Below are 20,193 nucleotides of genomic sequence, written 5' to 3'. Positions count from 1 at the left end.
CCCAGTCAACACCCTAACTTAAGAGACTTGACCAAGTTCACTATCAGTTCAACTTTCACAGTTATCCAGCCAACTATAGAATCACATTTTGGTTTTGATTTTCAGGTATCTCAACCATATAGCTACAAGAAATAAAAGGTTGTTTCAGGACACTCCTAAAGGGTCTTTGTTTCTCTGAATTCTTGAGAATTTCAAATCTTTCCTTCTATAAGCTGCAGTGTTGTATATTCAGTCAGCTCCCTGGTCCTTGTTGTCAGACTTTCTATGAAACTTTCTGTTGTAATAGTCATTTAGTCTTCCAGTGCTTAATTCTCTCTAGATACTTAATTCTAGGCAACTAGAAGTGGAAATTTAAGGAATGATTTTGCCATGGCATGCTGTGCACCAAAAGTCTTAATTTTTACTAGCAATGAGGTTATTACTTATTTTAACTTCATTTAGATCACAGAACATATCCCAGATTCTCTTCTTCGAGGTTCTATTTTACTGAAGCTGCTGCCAATACTAAATATTCTAACAGCAAGTGTTTTATGATTAAAGCAGGAATCACTCTCTATATTTCAAACATGAAGGGTTTCAAAAGAGGAAAGTAAGGACCTACAAACCATCTTGAAAGCCCAGGGGATAAGAATCAGAGAAGCTATTTCCAGGAGTGCCATTCTGAAATGCTGAAGTGGGTGAATCTTAAGAACCAAAGAACTAAATAGACATTTATCCAAATAAGACATACAGATGGCTAACAAACACATGAAAAGATGCTCAACATCACTCATTATCAGAGAAATGTAAATCAAAACCACTATGAGGTACCATTTCACGCCAGTCAGAATGGCTGCGATCCAAAAGTCTACAAATAATAAATGTGGAGAGGGTGTGGAGAAAAGGGAACCCTCTTACACTGTTGGTGGGAATGCAAACTAGTACAGCCACTATGGAGAACAGTGTGGAGATTCCTTAAAAAACTGGAAATAGAATTGCCTTATGATCCAGCAATCCCACTGCTGGGCATACACCACCGAGGAACCAGAATTGAAAGAGACACGTGTACCCCAATGTTCATCACAGCACTGTTTCTAATAGCCAGGACATGGAAGCAACCTAGATGTCCATCAGCAGATGAATGGATAAGAAAGCTGTGGTATATATACACAATGGAGTATTACTCAGCCATTAAAAAGAATACATTTGAATCAGTTCTAATGAGGTGGATGAAACTGGAGCCTATTATACAGAGTGAAGTAAGCCAGAAGGAAAAACACCAATACAGTATACTAACACATATATATGGAATTTAGAAAGATGGTAACAATAACCCTGTATATGAGACAGCAAAAGAGACACAGATGTATAGAACAGTCTTTTGGACTCTGTGGGAGAGGGAGAGGGTGGGATGATTTGGGAGAATGGCGTTGAAATACGTGTAATATCATATATGGAATGAGTCGCCAGTCCAGGTTCGATGCACGATACTGGGTGCTTGGGGCTGGTGCACTGGGACGACCCAGAGGGTTGGTATAGGGAGGGAGGAGGGAGGAGGGTTCAGGATGGGGAACACATGTATACCTGTGGCGGATTCATTTCGATGTTTGGCAAAACCAATACAATATTGTAAAGTTTAAAAATAAAATAAAATTAAAAAAAAAAAGAGCTCACTGAGACACCACTGAGAATCCTATATCTGCTGATTTGTCTGTACAAGAGGTTGGCAAACTATGGCCATGGGAAAAACTGACCCGCCTGTTTTTGTGCAGTGTGTGGGTGAAGAATAGATTTATTCTTTTAAATGATTTTAAAAAATCAATATTTTGTGAGATGTAATTACATGGAATCCAATTTCAGTGTCCATAAATAAAGGTTTATTGAAACACAGCTATACTCACTTGTTTGTGTATTATTTGTGGCTGCTTTTGCTTTACAGTGACAAAGTATAGTAGTTGTGACAGAGACTGGCCTCCAAAGACTAAACTATTTACTATCTAGCCCTTTACAGAAAAGATTTGTTGATTCTTGGTCTATGGAGCTGATTGCAAGTACTTCTGCCAAATAATGGCTTCTCTTTCTCTTCTACTTTCCAAGTTTAATGAAAATGTCTCTCATTGGCAAGTCCTCATCATCATATAGGGAAAGTAATTTTGAGAAATGCCACTCTTGCGTTCTCTTCTGGATTGCAGAGAAGCAGGAGTCCTGAGTTGACAACAAGCACCTGAGAATAGTCATAGTATGGTTGGTAATCCCCAAGACCACTTTTATGTTAAATAAATTAGCTAGAAGGACTCACAGAGCTCAGAAAAGCTGTTATAGTCACTCTTATGGTTTATTACGGCAAAGGGATATGGATGAAAAGCAGCAGAAGTAAAAGGATCAGAAGGCAGAGTTCAGGGTAGACCACACATGAGTTTCTAAGTGTCTTCTCCCAGTAGAGTAACACAGTGTTTAATTTCCCCAACAGTGACATGTCACAACATACATGAAATATTTTTCTTTCATGGAGACTCAACTAAATCTTGGTCTCTACGATTTTTATTGGGGGTTAGTCACATTGGCATGGTTGATTGCCAACGTGGCTGACTTTATTTACTCAATCTTCAGCCCCTTTAAGGGTCAACTGGTTACTATTAATACATGGCACACCACACCACCATTAAATAAATACAAACTGTCAGCATAAATTATCTGGAGTGGCCCAAATTCCTAGAAAAATGGAGATACTCTTATTAGGCAGATTGGTGCAAAGTGTTAGAGATTATCTCTCAGGAACCAGACAGGGACCAAACTTTTCATTGGAATGTGCAAGATTTGGACAACCTAGGCCTGCTGAGATAATCCTTTATTCCAGTAATCAGTTCAGTTCAGTTCAGTCACTCAGTCATGTCCGACTCTTTGCAACCCCATGAACTGCAGCACACCAGGCTTCCCTGTCCATCACCAACTCCCAGAGTTTACCCAAACTCATGTCCATTAAGTCAGTGATGCTGTCTAACCGTCTCATACTCTGTCGTCCCCTTCTCCTGCCCTCAATCTTTCCCAGCATCAGGGTCTTTTAAAATGAGTCAGCTTTTCGCATCAGGTGGCCAAAGTATTGGAGTTTCAGCTTCAACATCAGTCCCTCCAATGAGCATCCAGGACTGATCTCCTTTAGGATGGACTGGTTGGATCTCCTTACAGTCCAAGGGACTCTCAAGAGTCTTCTCCAACACCACAATTCAAAAGCATCAATTCTTTGCTGCTCAGCTTTCTTTGTAGTCCAACTCTCACATTCATACATGACTACTGGAAAAACTATAGCCTTGACTAGATTGACCTTTGTTGGCAAAGTAATATCTCTGTTTTTGAATATGCTGTCTAGGTTGGTCATAACTTTCCTTCCAAGGAGTAAGCATCTTTTAATTTCATGGCTGCAATCACCATCTGTAGTGATTTTGGAGCCCCTCAAAATAAAGTCAGCCACTGTTTCCACTATTTCCCCATCTATTTGCCATGAAGTGATGGGACCGGATGCCATGATCTTAGTTTTCTGAATGTTGAGCTTTAAGCCAACTTTTTCATTCTCCTCTTTCACTTTCATCAAGAGACTCTTTAGTTCCTCTTCACTTTCTGCCATAAGGGTGGTGTCATCTGCATATCTGAGGTTATTGATATTTCTCCTGGAAATCTTGATTCCAGCTTATGCTTCATCCAGCCCAGCATTTCTCATGATGTACTCTGCATATAAGTTAAATAAGCAGGGTGACAATGTACGGCCTTGATGTACTCCTTTTCCTATTTGGAACCAGTCTGTTGTTCCATGTCCTGTTCTAACTGTTGCTTCCTGACCTGCATACAGGTTTCTCAAGAGGTAGGTCAGGTGTTCTGGTATTCCCATCTCTTTCAGAATTTTCCACAGTTTATTGTGATCCATGGAGAAGGAAATGGCAACCCACTCCACTGTTTTTGCCTAGAGAATCCTATGGACAGGGGAGCCCAGTGAGCTGCTATCTATGGGGTTGCACAGAGTTGGACACAACTGAAGCGACTTAGCATGCATGCGTGCATTGGAGAGGGAAATGGCAACCCACTCCGGAACAGTCAAAGGCTTTGGCATAGTCAATAAAGCAGAAATAGATGTTTTTCTGGAACTCTCCTGCTTTTTCAATGATCCAGCAAATGTTGGCAATTTAATCTCTGGTTCCTCTGCCTTTTCTAAAACCAGCTTGAACATCTGGAAGTTCAGGGTTCACATATTGGTAAAGCCTGGCTTGGAGAATTTTGAGCATTACTTTACTAGCATGTGAGATGAGTGTAATTGTGTGGTAGTTTGAGCATTCTTTGGCATTGCCTTTCTTTAGGATTGGAATGAAAACTGACCTTTTCCAGTCCTGTGGCCACTGCTGAGTTTTCCAAATTTGCTGGCATATTGAGTGCAGCACTTTCACAGCATCATCTTTCAGGATTTGAAATAGCTCAACTGGAATTCCATCACCTCCACTAGCTTTGTTTGTAGTGATGCTCCCTAAGGCCCATTTGACTTCATATTTCAGGATGTCTGGCTCTAGGTGAGTGATCACACCATCGTGATAATCTGGGTCATGAAGATCTTTTTGTACAGTTCTTCTGTGTATTCTTGCCACTTCTTCTTAATATCTTCTGCTTCTGTTTGGTCCATACCATTTCTGTCCTTTATTGAGCTCATTTTTGCATGAAATGTTCCCTTGTTATCTCTAATTTTCTTGAAGCGATCTCTAGTCTTTCTCATTCTATTGTTTTTCTCTATTTCTTTGCATTGATCGCTGAAGAAGGCTTTCTTATCTCTCCTTGGTATTCTTGGAAACTCTGCATTCAAATGGGTGTATCTTTCCTTTTCTCCTTTGCTTTTCGCTTCTCTTCTTTTCACAGCTATTTGTAAGGCCTCCTCAGACAGCCATTTTGCTTTTTTGCATTTCTTTTCTATGGGGATGGTCTTGATCCCTGTCTCCTGTACAATGTCATGAACCTCATTCCATAGTTCATCAGGCACTTTATCTATCAAATCTAGGCCCTTAAATCTATTTCTCACTTCCACTGTATAATCATAAGGGATTTGATTTAGGTCATACCTGAATGGTCTAGTGGTTTTCCCCACTTTCTTCTATTTAGGTCTGAATTTGGCAATAAGGAGTTCATGATCTGAGCCACAGTCCGCTCCCGGTCTTATTTTTGCTGACTGTATAGAGCTTCTCCATCTTTGGCTGCAAAGCACATAATCAATCTGATTTTGGTGTTAGCCATCTATAGACTCACTGAAATTTGGATCTCTAGGAATGTCAGAGATTATCCAATGAATCCTCCTTTTTTATATATTAAAAAAAATAGAAGCTTTGGAGTCAATTAGATGTGGTTTTAATCCCAATTTCATTGCTTACAAGTCGCATGGTCTTGAAAAGTCATTTAACTTCTTTAGGCCCATTTTCCCCCTCACAGATTGATAATTAATACAATCATAATAAGGACTAAGTGGTGAGAAAAATTCTTAAGTCAGATTAGTGGTCAAAACATGGTGGGTATAGACACAGGAGAGACTCCCTGTACCCCCGATTCAATCTACAACTAATAAGACATGCATAGCTCAGCGAAGACATTCATAGCTCAGCCAAGGTGTCCCAACACAGCAGGATGCCAGAGAGATCCATACTTGTGTACATCTGAAGTTAGGCGACTGGGCCACATGGAAGAGGCAGAACTGGGGGAATAGGAGGCAGTGTCAGTGATCCTGGCCCCCAGTCACGGAAACTGAGCCCATAGCCCCAGAAAACTAGTAGCAGCAGAAGAGTAGGCACCGATCTTTAGCCTCCTGGCCACAACAGCACCCATAGCCACAGGAAACTGGGCAGCAGTGGTGGCAGGGTCTATGACCCTGGTTCTACCAGCCGCTGTGGCGCCCGAGACTCTAGCATCCCTACCCAGGGCAGCAGGCTTGTGACCCCAAGCACCCTAGATACACAGCAGACCCCCCCTGACCCTTGTTCCCTCCCGTCCAACCTCCCCCTTCTGCAGTGGCAGTGCCCACAACCCAGGTGACCTTGGGCATGGTGGAGGTGCCTGCCAACCTGGTGCCTTCAGAGGCAGCATCAGGGTCAGCAGCAGCACTGGCAGCAGCAGCAGCAGCAGCAAGGCACTAGCAATCCTGGAAGCACAAGTCCTCGCAACTTCTGGCGGAAGTGATGGAGAATGGAACGTGTTGATTCTCAAATACAGCCAGAGGCAACTCAGGGAAGAGAAACCAGAGCTTGTGCTATAGAACCACCAACTTAAAAAAAGAGAAAGTCCTATAATTATCAACCTGTTAATTTTCAGAATTAAATTAAACAGTGATTCACCTAAATAAGAAATGTGTTCCCTAATTCAAATGTGCTGTCAGAGAAATAACTCACCAAGCACCATGAAAAATCACAGTAACACATTGTTGTGAAAAGAAAACAACAATTCTCCTGGAACCAAACTTAGTCATGAAGTGTTGTGATCTAACAGATAGAGAATTCAAAACAGCTGTTGTGAAGAAACTCAATGGGCTACAAGAAAACAAGAAAACTCAGAAAGGTAGTTCATTGAGTTCAGGAGTAAAATGAATGAACAGAATGAATATGTCACCAAAGAGGTAGAAATGCTAAACAAACAAACAAACAAAAAAAACCCTGAAAGTTCTGGAGCTGAAGAACTCAATACAGTAAGTCCCCTACATATGAACCTTCAAGTTGCAATCTTTTTTTTTTTTCCCGTTTTATTATTTTTTTTTAATTTTATTTTATTTTTAAACTTTACATAATTGTATTAGTTTTGCCAAATATCAAAATGAATCCGTCACAGGTATACATGTGTTCCCCACCAAAAACACAAACATGTTCGTATGTTCAAGTACATGAGTTAGTGCATGTGTTTGGGTTACATTGTCACACGTGTGCATCTTCTACAAGTGGTTGTGCTTTTGTGTACTTTACTGTACAGTACTATGTAAAGTACAATAGTACAGTATTTCAAGCCCAGGATGTCCACAACCAAGTGTAAAACCAGTGGTATATAGCCAATTGTGTTAATTGGGTATCTAGGCTAACTCTGTTGGACTTACCAACAGATTTGACTTAAAAACAGAACTCATTTGTATGTAGGGGGCTTACTGTAAATGAGATGACGAATGCATTGGAAATAGAGCAAATGATATGGAAGATAGAAGTAGCCAGCTTGAAGAAAATAATCTAGAAACAGAACCTGCCTCCGCTTTTCTGCTCTTCCTGCTGATCCCTTCACCCCCATGCTCAGTTCTGTCAGGGCTCAGTGCCCCCACATCCCATCAGGCCCCTATGTGGCTTCCGGGTTGGTTTGAGGGTGTCCGTCCTTTTTGACTGCACTTACATTGCCATTGGTCCTGGGCTTGCCCTCTGCATTGCACCATCATCACTGAGTCTTTGAGCATCATCTTCCTCACTATCAGAGCTTTCTTCTGCTTATGTCTCTGTGGCTTTCCTCCCTTGTTTGGTTCAGGGCAGCAACCATTACTGACAACTAAGATGGACCAATACAGAAATATCTGCTGATCTTAGGAGTGTTAGTCTCAGTCCTCATCCAAGAAATGTTCTGGTTTGCATATTATGAACTTAAAAGAGCCGGTGAAGGTTTGAAGAGTATAAACCCAGATGAAACAGCACCCTCGGTGGATCGCTGGCTTATGTTTCTGGCTTGGGCCTTGGAATCATGAGTGGAATATTTCCTTTGTAAATACCCTAACTCCTTGGGGCCAGGCACAGTGGGCATTCATGGAGCCCTCCCCAGTTCTTCCTAAATTCAGCCTTTAGGATACTGGTTATCACCTTGCTGCACGTGTTCTGGGGCACTGTGTCTTTTGATGGCTTTGAGGAGAAAACGTGGTACGACTTTCTTTAGCTCTTTCCTCTGCTGGTGTCAGCCTGGACCTTCATGAATCCCCATGATGATTAAATCTGAGGTCAGCATACATAATCATGATTCTTATGGGCATCTGGGCATTCTTTGTTTTTGGAGGCAGCTGCTAAAGCCTGACACTCTGCCTCCTTTGCCAAGACAAGGACTTGCTCCTCTTCAATCAGCACTCAGATAACCTGTGAGAACCAGCATTTACCAAACAGTAAACTGCCTTTTTCTAAAAGTCCCCTTTCCTTGTGGAATTTGGAAAAAACAAAACTATTTAGATACAAATGGCTTTCATGCCAATGGCTTTCTGAAAGGGATGTATCAGTGGTGTAGAGCCTGGCTGCACATCTGGGGATGTGCAGAATCATCTGGGGAAACAAAGAATATACTGATTTTGGGGCTCCACCCTCCAGATTTAATTGATCTGGCATTTGATAACTTTGTAAAGCTTCCTAGATGACTCTGAGGTGCAACCAGGTTGATAACCATCGATGTCCAAATAGGAACTTCCTAAGAACATCATAACTTAGTAAGAATCAATGTTTAGCTATCTCTTAACTCAGCTTGTACTAAGCAAGTATGTATCTGAATGTCAAATCCTGGTCAGCCTTTGTCTTTTTTAAGTTCTGAAGTGACAAAAGGCTAAAGGGCTGTCATGTCTTCACATATTTCACTAATATCCTGTTTTATGAGGATACGGTAGGGTATGCTTCTAACTACAGTGATAAATTGTACTGACTTACTATGATCATTTAGCCAAAGTAAGCTATTGATTAATTAATAAGAGTATTTTTCTGTAGTTTTTCCATTTTGAGGATAGATTCCATCTCTTTAACTAAAATCCAATTATTTTCTGACTTCCTGGGAAGATATTATAAAAACAAGAATTTTTGTGCAACTTCTGCGAGTCTTTCCTGGGCTTAAGTCTTTTCATGGGCTTTACCCCAGGGCAGTGTTTACCGCCTGAGTGCTAGTTGTTGGACTAGTTGCAGTGGAGCGCATAGTTCTACCTCTAAGCAGTTCTACAGGTTTCTGAGTGATGTATCCTGGGGCAGACTTCACTGGAGCTGGTGCAAGTTTACTGAAAGCAGGAAGAAAACAAGCCAATAGGGTGGTGTTAGTATTGCTGCTATAATACTAATTAGCACTCTCCCCTAATGGTATAGTGGAAAATCGGTAATATGTCTTAAACTGCCAAGTTCATGCTTTTACATATTCCATCTAATCTTAGATCTAGTATACGTCTCTGGGTTTTGGTAGCAGATATAGCATTCCCTTCATAGGAATGTCTAAGATGTTTGTTCAACTTCCAAACAACTCCTTTGGTTTCCTTTATATAAAGAGTAATTGTGCCTTTACTAACTAGAAGTTGTTCCCAGTTGATGGTTTCTAGGGAACTGATGGTGTGAAATGGAAATTCCCTACACATTAAAGTGAGAACCTCTGTGAATCCTCTGTGCACAGTAGAACATCCAAAGGACATAGAAGCAGTTAAGAGAGCTTACCAGTGACATGCAGGGTGGAAGAATTTGACAGTACTGTGGTGAGGAAGAATAATGGACAGGTTTAAAATGGAAACACAGCCAGTATTTTGGGCTAGTCATACATATTTCCAGGGACCAGAAGCTTACACAGGAACTAAAGGTTTATCAATGAAATCTCACATTTAAATTATTAGAATTTTTCAATCTAGGTATTCAGGAAGAGTAGGCTTTTTAGCAAGGCTGTGAACAGTCCCATAAGCAAGTATAGTTATTCCTCTAAAGTTTACTTCAGCACTAATACCAATGCCTCCGGGCTTCTGTGGTAGCTCAGTGGTAAAGGAACTGCCTGCTAATGCAGGAGACAGGGGTTCGATCCCTTGTCCAGGAAGATCCCACATGCCATGGGGCAGCTAAGTTCAAGTGCCACAACTACTGAGCCTGTGCTCTAGAGCCCTCTATCCACAGCTACTGAAACCTGAGTGCCCTAGAGCCTGTGCTCCACAACAAGTGAAGCCCTGCAATGCGAAGCCCGAGCACCACAACCAGAGAAAGCCCACACGCAGCGCTGAAGACCTAGCACAGCCAAAAATAAAAATAAATAATAAAAAATATCAGTGTTTCCACTGGGGTTTGCAACTGTCCACCCTTATGCAAGATTTTCCTTAGACTAGGTGAGTCATAGAAGAGTCAAGGACTTAGAGACCGAATAGTGAAATTTACTGTGCACGTTGGAGGGGAACAAAATACCCATTGAACTAATTGAACTTCCTTCCTATTGGACTAGTCATACATCTAGTGTGATGTTCTTTGATGAACAGGATAAGAAATATACAGAACTGGCTATTACTGTTCACTTACAACAGTAAGTTGGGTAGTCTGATAAAATATTTGCTGATCTGTAAGTGTAGAAATAGCTGAGAATATTAATAGTGCTCATATTTGAGCTCTGAGGATGTCCTCTGTGTATTAATAGTTTAATATTAAGTAAAGAATCTGGGATACTGTGAAATCTCATGTGTGAAAACATCTCAAGTAAGGAGAAAGAAAATTTTTTTTGATGGTGACTGTTATCCTAGTTCAGGAAATTATTCAGTACTCCCTGATTACCTGTGAATTTGAGAGCATTGTCCTAGCCAGCTTAGGAATTATTGTTGTGAATAGTCATGCTTTGCCTGATGCCAAGGAAGCCCAGAGAGGGAGTGGTCTTCCTCTGTTGTTGTGTATATATTGAGATATGCTTTTTTCCCCCTTTTTTGCATTTGTTATCTATTATGAGCTTTATGAACCCTGATTGTATTTGGAGAGGAGGTGGGGGTGTTAATCTTGTTCTCTTCCACACAAGGCTCTCTTTCTCAATTCAGAGGGAAGTGTGGCTAGAGTTAAAAGTTGACCTTGGAATGCAAATGTTGTTGCCACACTTCACCATGTTGCCATGTGAATAACAGAGATTGATTTTGGCTCTCTAATAAATTTGTATTCATTTTGTATTCATTTGGATGAGTAGTTGTAACTGAAGAAGCTTTGTTACCCTTGATCCTGGCTTGCCTGACTGGCAGTACACTAGGAGCAGCCTCTTTTAGAGCATCTTGGTGAAAACATGGCTGAAAGGGATAAATAGTATCCACTGACTGTAGAGAAAATGGCTTTTGTTCCCAGCATTAATAATTTTTTTGCTTAAGCACATTTCAATGTTTGCTGAGAGTGGCAGGTGCACATCAAAAATGCTGGGTGTTCTTATCCATACAGTTGGTGTGGATGGACAGTCGTGACAGAAGTTTCCGCCTACCTGCTACTCTTCCCTCTTACCTCTCACCTCAAACTAGCCCCATGATGGGACCGGCAGTCAGAGTGGGCCTGTGGGCTCCAGGGAAGCCAAGGTGGCAGCTTGTCTTGGGCATCTGCAGCCTGCTTCCTGAGTAGAGCTTCTTGCGAGTGCTGGCTTTCTGTTGGCTAAGCTTTTCCTGGGCCCTACCATTCCTAACTGCAGGTAGATAAAGTAGATGTCAAAAGAAAACACTTTTAACATTCTTTGGTTAGAGTGCTTTGTTTATGATTGCAATGTTTATGTTTCTCATCTAATAAAAAGCATTACTTTATTGCATTACATTTTAGTGTTTATTTTATTTTAAAAAATTATTTATTCTTGACTGTGCTAGGTCTTGAGTGGCTAGCGGTGGCTGCATGGTGCTGGAGTGGCAGAGAGGAGATACCCCACTTCCAAGGTAAGAGAAACTCCAGTAAGACAGTAGGCACTGAGAGAGGGCATCAGAGGGCAGGCAGACTGGAACCACAATCACGGAAAACTAACCAATCTAATCACATGGACCACAACCTTGTCTAACTCAGTGAAACTAAGCCATGCTATGTAGGGCCACCCAAGATATATGGGTCATGATGGAGAGTTCTGACAAAATGTGGTCAAGTGGAGAAGGGAATGACAAACAACTTCAGTATTCTTGCCTTGAGAACCCCATGAACAGTATGAAAAGGCAGAAAGTTAAAAGAGTTCCAACATCTGCTGGATCATCAAAAAAGCAAGAGAGTTCCTGAAAAACATCTATTTCTGCTTTATTGACTATGACAAAGTCTTTGACTGTGTGGATCACAGTAAACTGTGAAATTCTGAGATGGGAATACCGCACCACCTGACCTGCCTCTTGAGAAATCTGTATGAAGATCAGCAAGCAACAGTTAGAACTGGACATGGAACAACAGACTGGTTCCAAATAGGAAAAGGAGTACATCAAGGCTGTACATTGTCACCCTGCTTATTTAACTTCTATGCAGAGTACATCATGAGAAACGCTGGGCTGGAGGAAGCACAAGCTGGAATCAAGATTGCTGGGAGAAATATCAATAACCTCAGATATGCAGAAGACACCACCCTTATGGCAGAAAGTGAAGAAGAACTAAAGAGCCTCTTGATGAAGGTGAAAGAGGAGAGTGAAAAAGTTGGCTTAAAGCTCAACATTCAGAAAATGAAGATCATGGCATCCGGTCCTATCACTTCATGGGAAATAGATGGGGAAACAGTGGAAACAGTGGCTGACTTTATTTTTTAGGGCTCCAAAATCACTGCAGATGGTGACTGCAGCCATGAAATTAAAAGACACTTACTCCTTGGAAGGAAAGTTATGACCTACCTAGATAGCATATTAAAAAGCAGAGACATTACTTGGCCAACAAGAGTCCATCTAGTTTTTTTTTTTTTTTAATTTTTTTTTCTTTAATAGAAAATTATTTAATTAGTATACATGTGTTCCCCATCCTGAACCCTCCTCCCTTCTCCCTCCCCACACCATCCCTCTGGGTCGTCCCAGTGCACCAGCCCCAAGCATCCAGCATCGTACATTGAACCTAGACTGGCATCTCCTTTCATATATGACGTTTCACATGTTTCAATGCCATTCCCCCAAATCTTCCCACCCTCTCCCTCTCCCACAGAGTCCATAAGACTGTTCTATACATCAGTGTCTCTTTTGCTGTCTCGTATACAGGGTTATCGTTACCATCTTTCTAAATTCCATATATATGCGTTAGTATACTGTATTGGTGTTTTCCCTTCTGGCTTACTTCACTCTGTATAATGGGCTCCAGTTTCATCCACCTCATTAGAACTGATTCAAATGTATTCTTTTTAATGGCTGAGTAATACTCCATTGTGTATATGTACCACAGCTTTCTTATCCATTCATCTGCTGATGGACATCTAGGTTGCTTCCATGTCCTGGCTATTATAAACAGTGCTGCGATGAACATTGGGGTACACGTGTCTCTTTCAATTCTGGTTCTTCGGTGTGTATGCCCAGCAGTGGGATTGCTGGATCATAAGGCAGTTCTATTTCCAGTTTTTTAAGGAATCTCCACACTGTTCTCCATAGTGGCTGTACTAGTTTGCATTCCCACCAACAGTGTAAGAGGGTTCCCTTTTCTCCACACCCTCTCCAGCATTTATTATTTGTAGACTTTTGGATCGCAGCCATTCTGACTGGTGTGAAATGGTACCTCATAGTGGTTTTGATTTGCATTTCTCTGATAATGAGTGATGTTGAGCATCTTTTCATGTGTTTGTTAGCCATCTGTATGTCTTCTTTGGAGAAATGTCTATTTAGATCTTTGGCACATTTTTTGATTGGGTCATTTATTTTTCTGGAGTTGAGCTGTAGGAGTTGCTTGTATATTTTTGAGATTAGTTGTTTGTCGGTTGCTTCATTTGCTATTATTTTCTCCCATTCTGAAGGCTGTCTTTTCACCTTGCTAATAGTTTCCTTTGACGTGCAGAAGCTTTTAAGTTTAATTAGGTCCCATTTGTTTATTTTTACTTTTATTTCCAATATTCTGGGAGGTGGATCATAGAGGATCCTGCTGTGATGTATGTCAGAGAGTGTTTTGCCTATGTTCTCCTCTAGGAGTTTTATAGTTTCTGGTCTTACGTTGAGATCTTTAATCCATTTTGAGTTTATTTTTGTATATGGTGTTAGAAAGTGTTCTAGTTTCATTCTTTTACAAGTGGTTGACCAGATTTCCCAGCACCACTTGTTAAAGAGATTGTCTTTAATCCATTGTATATTCTTGCCTCCTTTGTCAAAGATAAGGTGTCCATAGGTGCGTGGATTTATCTCTGGGCTTTCTATTTTGTTCCATTGATCTATATTTCTGTCTTTGTGCCAGTACCATACTGTCTTGATAACTGTGGCTTTGTAGTAGAGCCTGAAGTCAGGTAGGTTGATTCCTCCAGTTCCATTTTTCTTTCTCAAGATCACTTTGGCTATTCGAGGTTTTTTGTATTTCCATACAAATTGTGAAATTATTTGTTCTAGCTCTGTGAAGAATACTGTTGGTAGCTTGATAGGGATTGCATTGAATCTATAAATTGCTTTGGGTAGTATACTCATTTTCACTATATTGATTCTTCCAATCCATGAACATGGTATATTTCTCCATCTATTAGTGTCCTCTTTGATTTCTTTCACCAGTGTTTTATAGTTTTCTATATATAGGTCTTTAGTTTCTTTAGGTAGATATATTCCTAAGTATTTTATTCTTTTCGTTGCAATGGTGAATGGAATTGTTTCCTTAATTTCTCTTTCTGTTTTCTCATTATTAGTGTATAGGAATGCAAGGGATTTCTGTGTATTGATTTTATATCCTGCAACTTTACTATAATCATTGATTAGTTCTAGTAATTTTCTGGTGGAGTCTTTAGGGTTTTCTATGTAGAGGATCATGTCATCTGCAAATAGTGAGAGTTTTACTTCTTCTTTTCCAATTTGGATTCCTTTTATTTCTTTTTCTGCTCTGATTGCTGTGGCCAAAACTTCCAAAACTATGTTGAATAGTAATGGTGAAAGTGGGCACCCTTGTCTTGTTCCTGACTTTAGAGGAAATGCTTTCAATTTTTCACCATTGAGGATAATGTTTGCTGTGGGTTTGTCATATATAGCTTTTATTATGTTGAGGTATGTTCCTTCTATTCCTGCTTTCTGGAGAGTTTTTATCATAAATGGGTGTTGAATTTTGTCAAAGGCTTTCTCTGCATCTATTGAGATAATCATATGGTTTTTGTTCTTCAATTTGTTAATGTGGTGTATTACATTGATTGATTTGCGGATATTGAAGAATCCTTGCATCCCTGGGATAAAGCCCACTTGGTCATGGTGTATGATCTTTTTAATGTGTTGTTGGATTCTGATTGCTAGAATTTTGTTTAGGATTTTTGCATCTATATTCATCAGTGATATTGGCCTGTAGTTTTCTTTTTTTGTGGGATCTTTGTCAGGTTTTGGTATTAGGGTGATGGTGGCCTCATAGAATGAGTTTGGAAGTTTACCTTCCTCTGCAATTTTCTGGAAGAGTTTGAGCAGGATAGGTGTTAGCTCTTCTCTAATTTTTGGTAGAATTCAGCTGTGAAGCCGTCTGGACCTGGGCTTTTGTTTGCTGGAAGATTTTTGATTACAGTTTCAATTTCCGTGCTTGTGATGGGTCTGTTAAGGTTTTCTATTTCTTCCTGGTCGAGTTTTGGAAAGTTGTACTTTTCTAAGAATTTGTCCATTTCTTCCTCGTTGTCCATTTTATTGGCATATAATTGTTGATAATAGTCTCTTATGATCCTTTGTATTTCTGTGTTGTCTCTTGTGATCTCTCCATTTTCGTTTCTAATTTTATTGATTTGATTTTTCTCCCTTTGTTTCTTGATGAGTCTGGCTAATGGTTTGTCAATTTTATTTATCCTTTCAAAGAACCAGCTTTTGGCTTTGTTGATTTTTGCTATGGTCTCTTTTGTTTCTTTTGCATTTATTTCTGCTCTAATTTTTAAGATTTCTTTCCTTCTACTAACCCTGGGGTTCTTCATTTCTTCCTTTTCTAGTTGCTTTAGGTGTAGAGTTAGGTTATTTATTTGACTTTTTTCTTGTTTCTTGAGGTGTGCCTGTATTGCTATGAACTTTCCCCTTAGGACTGCTTTTACCATGTCCCACAGGTTTTGGGTTGTTGTGTTTTCATTTTCGTTCGTTTCTATGCAAATTTTGATTTCTTTTTTGATTTCTTCTGTGATTTGTTGGTTATTCAGCAGCGTGTTGTTCAGCCTCCATATGTTGGAATTTTTAATAGTTTTTCTCCTGTAATTGAGATCTAATCTTACTGCATTGTGGTCAGAAAAGATGCTTGGAATGATTTCTATTTTTTTGAATTTACCAAGGCTAGCTTTATGGCCCAGGATGTGATCTATCCTGGAGAAGGTTCCATGTGTGCTTGAGAAAAAGGTGAAATTCATTGTTTTGGGATGAAATGTCCTATAGATATCAATTAGGTCTAACTGGTCTATTGTATCGTTTAAAGTTTGTGTTTCCTTGTTAGTTTTCTGTTTAGTTGATCTATCCATAGGTGTGAGTGGGGTATTAAAGTCTCCCACTATTATTGTGTTATTGTTAATTTCTCCTTTCACACTTGTTAGCATTTGTCTTACATACTGCGGTGCTCCCATGTTGGGTGCATATATATTTATAATTGTTATATCTTCTTCTTGGATTGATCCTTTGATCATTATGTAGTGACCTTCTTTGTCTCTTTTCACAGCCTTTGTTTTAAAGTCTATTTTATCTGATATGAGTATTGCTACTCCTGCTTTCTTTTGGTCCCTATTTGCATGGAAAATCTTTTCCCAGCCCTTCACTTTCAGTCTGTATGTGTCCCCTGTTTTGAGGTGGGTCTCCTGTAGACAACATATGTAGGGGTCTTGTTTTTGTATCCATTCAGCCAGTCTTTGTCTTTTGGTTGGGGCATTCAACCCATTTACGTTTAAGGTAATTACTGATAAGTATGATCCCGTCGCCATTTACTTTATTGTTTTGGGTTCGAATTTATACACCATTTTTGTGTTTCCTGTCTAGAGAATATCCTTTAGTATCTGTTGGAGAGCTGGTTTGGTGGTGCAGAATTCTCTCAGCTTTTGCTTGTCTGAGAAGCTTTTGATTTCTCCTTCATACTTGAATGAAATCCTTGCTGGGTACAATAATCTGGGCTGTAGGTTATTTTCTTTCATCATTTTAACTATGTCTTGCCATTCCCTCCTGGCTTGAAGACTTTCTATTGAAAGATCAGCTGTTATCTTTATGGGAATTCCCTTGTGTGTTATTTGTTGTTTTTCCCTTGCTGCTTTTAATATTTGTTCTTTGTGTTTGATCTTTGTTAATTTGATTAATATGTGTCTTGGGGTGTTTTGCCTTGGGTTTATCCTGTTTGGGATTCTCTGGGTTTCTTGGACTTGGGTGATTATTTCCTTCCCCAGTTTAGGGACGTTTTCAACTATTATCTCCTCAAGTATTTTCTCATGGTCTTTCTTTTTGTCTTCTTCTTCTGGAACCCCTATGATTCGAATGTTGTAGCGTTTAATATTGTCCTGGAGGTCTCTGAGATTGTCCTCATTTCTTTTAATTCGTTTTTCTTTTATTTTCTCTGATTCATTTATTTCTACCATTCTATCTTCTAATTCACTAATCCTATCTTCTGCCTCTGTTATTCTACTATTTGTTGCCTCCAGAGTGTTTTTAATTTCATTTATTGCATTATTCATTATATATTGACTCTTTTTTATTTCTTCTAGGTCCTTGCTAAACCTTTCTTGCATCTTCTCAATCCTTGTCTCCAAGCTATTTATCTGTGATTCCATTTTAATTTCAAGATTTTGGATCAATTTCACTATCATTATTCGGAATTCTTTATCAGGTAGATTCCCTATCTCTTCCTCTTTTGTTTGGTTTGGTGGGCATTTATCCTGTTCCTTTATCTGCTGGCTATTCCTCTGTCTCTTCATCTTGTTTAAATTGCTGAGTTTGGGGTGTCCTTTCTGTATTCTGGCAGTTTGTGGAGTTCTCTTTATTGTGGCTTTTCCTCGCTGTGTGTGGGTTTGTACAGGTGGCTTGTCAAGGTTTCCTGGTTAGGGAAGCTTGTGTCGGTGTTCTGATGGGTGGAGCTGTATTTCTTCTCTTTGTTCAGTCGCGCTGTGGGGAGGGAGGGAGGGATGCTGCAAACAAATAACACTGGCGTGCGCTCGCAGTGTCTCAGCCACACTGGGTCTGCCCCCGCTCACAGCGCGTGTAGCCTCCCTGCCCACACTGCTCGGGCTCTAGGTTGTTCCGCCGGGAACAATCCAAGGCCGGCCCTGGGTTGCATGTACCTCCCAGGTCCAAGCCGCTCAGGTTCAGGCACTCGGGTAGTCCTCAGAGGTGCAGACTCAGTTGGGCCTGAGTTTTGTGCTCTTCCCAGGTCCGAGCAGCTCAAGTGATGAGGTGTTTGGTGAGCGCCAATGCTGCGACTTATCGCCTCCCCGCCACTCGGTTATCTGGGTGTAAAACCGGCGCACCTTCTCAGGCAGATGTTAACCGTCCAGACCCCCCAAGAAGTTTTAGTTAGCAAAGAGGCCTGCTTACAGTTTTATAGATAATGTCTCTCTGGGGCTGCGATTGCCCCCTTCCGGTTCTGGCTGCCTGTCACCGGAGGGGGAAGGTCTGCAGCCGGCTATCTCTGTTCAGTCCTTTGTTCCGTGCGTGGGCCTGGCGGTCTTAGGTTAGGGCTGGCTTTTCGCGTGGTAGATATCCCACAGTCTGGTTTGCTAGCCCAAATTATTTCGGTCAGATAGTGCTCAGGGTATTCAGGCCAGATTCTTACTCTAAGCGATGCAGCCCGCGCTGCGCCTCCCTGCCCAGCCCCCGCTTGCTAATGGCGCGTGCAGGCGTCTGCGCTGCTTCTCCGCTGAGGGAGTTACCGTAGGACTCGCAATCTTCAAGTTTTAATTGTTTATTTATTTTTTCTTCCTGTTATGTTGCCCTCTGTGCTTCCAAAGCTCGGCACAGATTCGGCAGTGAGAAGGTTTCCTGGTGTTTGGAAACTTCTCTCTTTTTAAGACTCCCTTCCCGGGACGGAACTCCGTCCCTCCCTCTTTGTCTCTTTTTTTGTCTTTTATATTTTTTCCTACCTCCTTTCGAAGAGTTGGATTGCTTTTCTGGGTGCCTGATGTCCTCTGCCGGCATTCAGAAGTTGTTTTGTGGAATTTACTAGACATTTAAATGCTCTTTTGATGAATTTGTGGGGGAGAAAGTGTTCTCCCCGTCCTACTCGTCTGCCATTTTGGCTCCTTTTCAGTAGTCATGTATGGATGTGAGAGTTGGTCTATAAAGAAAACTGAGTGCCAAAGAATTGATGCTTTTGAACTGTGGTTTGGAGAAGACTCTTGAGAGTCCCTTGGACTGCAAGGAGATCCAACTAGTCCATCCTAAAGGAGATCAGTCCTGAGTGTTCATTGGAGGGACTGATGTTGAAGCTGAAACTCCAATACTTTGGCCACCTGATGCAAAGAGCTGACTCATTTGAAAAGACCTTGATGCTGGGAAAGATTGAAGGCAGGAGGAGAAGGGAATGACAGAGGATGAAATGGTTGGATGGCACCACCGACTCAATGGACATGAGTTTGGGTAAACTCTGGGAGTTGGTGATGGACAGGGATGCCTGGTGTGCTGCGATCCATGGGGTCGCAAAGAGTCGGACACGACTGAGCAACTGAAGTGAATGGAATTGTGCCGGGTCTTGGTTGCTGTGTGGGCTTTCTCTAGTTGCAGTGAGCAGGGGCTACTCTTTATTGCAGTGTGCATGTGTCTCCTTGTGGAGCACAGGCTCCTGGTGCATGGGCTTCAGCAGCTGCGGTATGCAGTCTCTAGATCTGGGGCTCAGTAGTTGTGGTGCATGGGCTTAGTTGCCCTGTGGTATGTGGAATCCTTTCAGACCAGGGATCAAATCAGTGTCCACTGTGTTGGCAGGTGGATTCTTATTCAGTGCCACCAAAGAAGTCAAATTTTAGTGTTTAGATGGATAGGTACTCTCTGTATGTACAATAGATACTTCCACTTGGCAATACACTCACACATAAAAAGATAATTTGAAACAACAAAAACATAAAAGTCACAAGCAAAAGAATGAAATTATGCCACTGTCTTACATCATACACAAAAATTAACTCAAGATGAATTAAAGACTTAAATATAAATCCTGAGACCATAAAACTCCTAGAAGAAAACATAGGCAGTGTACTCTTTGTCATCAGTTTTAGCAGGATCTTTTTGGATATGTCTCCTCAGGCAAGGGAAACAGCAGCAAAAATAAACAAGGGACTACATCAAAATAAAAAGTTTCTGCACACCAAAGGGAACCATCAACAATTTGAAAGACAACCTGTCTTATCCAAGAAAGGGTTAATGTCCAAAATAAACAAGTCATACAACCGAACAATGTAAGAACAAACAACTGATTAAAAATTAAGCAG

At 40.8% G+C, this 20,193-nt stretch overlaps 1 pseudogene; it reads left to right on the top strand.

The window, feature by feature from the left end:
• LOC133248685 (gamma-secretase subunit APH-1B-like) overlaps positions 1–8,090 on the top strand; it is a 150,793-nt pseudogene extending 142,703 nt beyond the window's left edge.
• The last annotated feature ends 12,103 nt before the right edge of the window (positions 8,091–20,193 follow it).

Source organism: Bos javanicus, chromosome 5, assembly GCF_032452875.1.
Source record: "Bos javanicus breed banteng chromosome 5, ARS-OSU_banteng_1.0, whole genome shotgun sequence".
NCBI lineage: Eukaryota > Metazoa > Chordata > Mammalia > Artiodactyla > Bovidae > Bos > Bos javanicus.
The sequence above is the reverse complement of the archived record's forward strand: the minus strand, read 5'-3'. Positions and strand labels throughout refer to the sequence as shown.